We start from the raw sequence: 5,047 nt of genomic DNA, 5'->3' as shown, positions 1-5,047 counted from the left end.
GGAAAAGAATTCTCAAGGGCTTTTATTGGAGACTCCGTGTGGGCTGGTAGCACAACTTTGGTGCAGCTGGTGCCGTGGAAAGAGCCACAGCTTTGGAGCCTGAAGAATCGTGCTGACCTGTACCTGCTGTGAGGCTCCAGGCCGATTCTTTACCTGACAGTGGGAAACGGGAAATGCATAATGGATGTAAATGCTCTTTATAAACTGTAAAGTGCAGATCCACCTGTTAGTTGTTCTGTAATTCTTCACTCTAGCCCCAAGGATGCCCGGCTCAACATTATGTTCTGGTTGGTACTTAGTGTAAAATAGATAGTTAGTGGGAACCTGCTGTATAGCAGAGGGACCTCAGCTCAGTGCTCTGTGATGACCTAGTTGGGTGGGATGGGGGTGGAGGGAGGTTCAAGAGGGAGGGGATATATGTACACATATAGCTAATTCACTTCGTTGTACAGCAGAAACTAACACAACATTGTGAAGCAATTATACTCAAAAAAAAAAAAAATCCTTGTAGAAGCGAATATACCCAGACCCTCCCTGAAAGCACATTTATGTCCAAGCAGCCTTTGAAGAAATTAGCCTTAACAAGATGATATTTAATGCAGATTGGGGTCTGCAGAATAATGGCTCCCTAAAGATAATCCCCAGAGCCTGTGAATATGTTATGTTACCTTAAGTGGCAAAATGGACTTGGCAGATATAATTGAGTTAGGGATCTTAAGACAGGAATATTATCCTGGATTACCTGAGTGGGCTTAATGTAATCAAAGGGTCCTTAAAAGAAGCAAGACAGAAACAGGGCAGTCAAGGAAGGAGATGTGACGATCGAAGCAGGGGTCAGAGCCAGAGAGAGACTGAAGATGCCGTACTGCTGCTGGCTTTGGGGTGGAAGAAGGAGCTCAGGGATGCAGGCAGCCTCTGGAAGCTGGAAAGGGTAAGTGGGTTCTCCCCTAGAGCATCCAGAAGGACCGCAGACCTGATATCTTGACTTTAGCCCATTGAGACTCGTTTTGGACTTCAGAACAATAGAGCTGGAAGATGATAAATCTGTGTTGCTTTAAGACGCCCAATTTGTGTAACTTGTTACAGCAGCAAAAGGAAACGAATACACAGATAAATGGAAACTTCTGCAACTTGCATACAAAAATCCCAAAGCCCAGGCACAAAAAGGGAGAAACCTGGTTTAGCAGGCACACTGTGGAACAGAGCCTAATGACTAAATGTCAGTGATGTGGCCCTGGTCACAATGGCAGCTTCAGTGTTGAGGCTCTGTTTGTTTGTTTTTAAAGAAGTAGAGTAACTGGGAGAGAAAGGATGTTTTACATTCACTAAGGTCACTGGTCACACAGAAACAATGGGTTCAGTTCAGGGCAAAGCAATTCCAGGAGGGCATTACAAACTAGTTCATCTCCTAAGCATGAGAGAGAGCAGGAACTCTCATACTTCACTGGTGGAGAGCAAACTGGTACCACTTCATTGGATGGCAATCTGGCAATGTGTATTACAAATTTTAATGCACGTATCTTTCAATCTAGCAATTGCATTGCTCTAAATCTATGACACAGATACCTGTACAAAGAGGTATATGCAATGCAAGGATATTCATGATTGTTTTGTTTGTAGTAGCAAAAGATTGGAAACTACCTCGTGTCCATCAGCAGGGGACTAGTTTAATGAAACATGGTTTTTATGAAACTGCCTACGTTGCTTTTAAAAGAATCAGGTGCGGCTTTAAATACTGACGTGGAATCATCTCCAAAATTTATTACTATGTTTAAGAAAAGCAAGGTGCAGAATAGTGTATGTAATATTTTTGTCTACAAGAATGTGTATGCTTTGCAAATGCATAATTTCTCTTGAAAAGATAGGAAGTGGTAACGTGATTATCTCTGGGGGGAGGATTCCAGAGCCCGGAGGTATGGCAGATAAGGTTTGATTTGCCCTTCATCTCACTTTTTCACTTTCTCCTCCCATGTGCCTGCGTTACATATTAAAGAAAAGGAAGATAAAAGGGAAGGAAACAGAAGTCCCTGAAACCAGCTCATGGGTGTGGCTGTTAAAAGAACTGGAATGTTTACTCTGTGCAGAGGGCAAGGCTGAACCAATGGGGAAGATTTGGTCTTTGAAATAAGGAAGAATTTTCCAGCCATCAGAGCCGCCTGAAGGAGAACCAGGCTGCCCCCGTGAGGAGTGAGTTCTCTGCGGCTGTTGGGCTGATGAAGCTTAGGCTGCGTGAATCTTTCTTGCGGGGCCACAACGGGGTCTCAAGTTTTGGAGGGCTTAGTATAGTGCAGGAAGTTTCACCCCAGCTCCATATTATTATTATTTTTTAATAATAAAAAGGATCCTTTAAATGTAAATAGTACCATGATTCATCAAAATACTTTATAATAGTTAACTGCCTCTTAAATATAATCTTATAAACGATGCCTTCTGGAGTTGAAAGTAATGTGGATGCAATCTGTTTAACATTATCTATTTAGAACATGGTAATAGAAGTGGAAAAAATTAACAATCTCCTATGAAGTCTTCTAAAAAAGGAAATCATAACAAGTTTCTGATCAGATAAATGCCATTCCATTATTTAAATGGGTTAAAAAGAAGCATAAATAGATTTGAATAGGCATGTCAGTTTCCTGGGTTTTGCCCTTCTCTGCAAACTTGACTCTTTAATAGAGTTAAAACTGAATTCTTGTTTTCTGTCATAAGCAAAAAATTCCTTAACGGCAGCTCAGAAGTGACCTTAATGTCTTGGTGAAACATACTTCTTCACCTTCTGATGGTCGCTTGGTGCTCCAATCTCTAGTATATCTGCTGTCTCACCTTTGCTAATCTTCTCAGGCATCTCCATTAGGAGGACAAGTGTGATGAATCGCCATTCCAGCCACGGGGTCCGTCTTAACTCTCCAAACGCCACCGTTGTGAGGAGCTGCCACCACAGGTTGCCATAGCAACACAGCCTTTGTGACTCGGTAGATGGACCACTCTTAGGCACTGTCCACCTGGCACCTGGTACAGCCAATTATTCTTCCCAAAATTCTATTGCTGGGCTGCCCCTGACCCATGACACTTCATGGGCACTTGATGAATGAGTTTCCGACATATCCAGGCAAAGGGAGATTATTTAAAATCAATTCATGCTCTTCATTATAAATTCAGAGCTGAATAGGGTCACTGTAGCCACATCCCTTAAGCACTCCTAGGCCTCTCGTCTGACTTGGGCAGCCCTGGGCCACCAGACACTTACTGATCTGGAGGTGACAGAGCCTTTCCCATTGAAGGACTTGGGGCATTTTGACCTTCTTTCGATAAAATGGATTGCTAGGGTTTGGCATTGGGCTCGGGTATCTGCTTCTCTTGGCAAATGTTATCCAAATATCATTAAAATGATTTCCAAGCCAACTTCTTCCTCCATTCAACATGCTTATTGATATTTCCAAAGCTTTTGGACCCCAGCCCAGGTCTTATGGAAAAATACTCCTGCTTATATTCATCCAACTAAACATGAACCAGTCTCATCACGCATGTCATGATATCCTCGCCTTCAGGAGAACCATACGGTCGCCTTTTTTCAAAAATGTGTCCAACGCTAGAGCAAGGGATGATGAAGTGCTTACCTCCACCCATCCAAATCCGAAATGATATTTCGAAATTTTCTCCTCCCCAGATATCCATGCCACTGTCACACTGTCCAAGTTCAATGAAATAGTTTCTCTTCATGGCAAACAACCCTCCAGCAATGGTAGGTGACTTTACTGGTGTCGTCGCTCCCTCCAGGCCTCTGAGCTTGGAAAAGGGAGCACGACCCCATCTGAAATGCAGCCCCCAGTCGAATCCCCCTCACAACACGGGAGGAGCTATAGGCGAGGGTCAGCACTGGTGGTGCTGGTCACCAGGCATACTACCGTCCACTAGTCCTCCTGGATGACGGCCAGCGAGGAGCCGGCCACGTCACAGCCGCTCTGATGATTCTGCCTCAAATCAATCTCCCACGCTTGGTATTTTTTATGACTTTAATTTTTCCAAGGAGGTAGTTTTGGACACATTCATCTAGTTCTCCTTTCAAATCACTGTGCACGAGCATGATGTCCTGAAGAAGCCAGGCAGGCACGTGGTCTAGGAGGCTGTGGACAGGCCAGAGCCAGGCACACAGCCTTCATTGCAGAAGCAAATAGCAACAGCAGCCACAGGCAAATCCACTGAGTCAGACTTGTCTGGACATGTGCTGCCCTCCCCGTATCGGCTACATCCCTGTGGCAGCCAAGCCCTGACTCAGAAGCATATTGAAGGCATGTTTCTGATACCGCAGGTCTCTCAATGCCTGATCACTTTCATTAAAAATCATACCCAGGGCTTCCTTGGTGGCGCAGCGGTTGAGAATCCGCCTGCTAATGCAGGGGACACGGGTTCAAGACCTGGTCTGGGAGGATCCCACATGCCGCGGAGCAACTAGGCCTGTGTGCCACACACTGAGCCTGCGCGTCTGGAGCCTGTGCTCCGCAACAAGAGAGGCTGCGATAGTGAGAGGCCCGTGCACCATGATGAAGAGTGGCCCCCGCTTGCCATAACTAGAGAAAGCCCTCGCACAGAAACGAAGACCCAACACAGCAAAAATAAATTAATTAATAAACTCCTACCCCAAACATCTTCTTTAAAAAAGAAAAAAATCACACCCAATGCAGAAGAGAATTTCACAGTGTCTTTTTCTGGATCTGCAACATGGTTCTCTCTCACATCGTCAATGTTGTTTGCTTTGAACTGTGATTCTAATACTCCACTTGGACCTCGAGTGAAACAGGGATAGAATTTGGGGAGGAAATAGTCCATGGAGCCCAGACACCTTGATGAGCACATTCTTAAGTGGCTGTCAGTTCACTGAAGTTGAAATAAACAAAAAGCAAAACTGTCCAGTTCCCAGGTGTAAAAGAACGTCCGCAACAGATATATCGCACGGTGACACTTCCCACTGTAGACCCAGCATAGCTGCAGGGCTGCACTTCCCACTGTGGACCCAGCATAGCTGAAGGGCTGCACTTCCCACAGTGGACCC

The 5,047-nt window shown here is 44.9% G+C and overlaps 1 pseudogene across 1 annotated transcript; it reads right to left on the bottom strand.

Annotated features, from left to right (window-relative positions):
- Nucleotides 1–2,895: 2,895 nt before the first annotated feature.
- On the bottom strand, nucleotides 2,896–4,342 carry LOC309971526 (polypeptide N-acetylgalactosaminyltransferase 11-like; annotated as a pseudogene). Its single transcript has one exon. The product of its transcript is annotated as a polypeptide N-acetylgalactosaminyltransferase 11-like (transcript).
- Nucleotides 4,343–5,047: the final 705 nt, after the last annotated feature.

The sequence above is a fragment of the Leucopleurus acutus genome, assembly GCF_964270905.1.
Source record: "Leucopleurus acutus genome assembly, chromosome: 14".
Classification (NCBI taxonomy): domain Eukaryota; kingdom Metazoa; phylum Chordata; class Mammalia; order Artiodactyla; family Delphinidae; genus Leucopleurus; species Leucopleurus acutus.
This window is presented reverse-complemented; position numbering and strand designations above follow the sequence as displayed.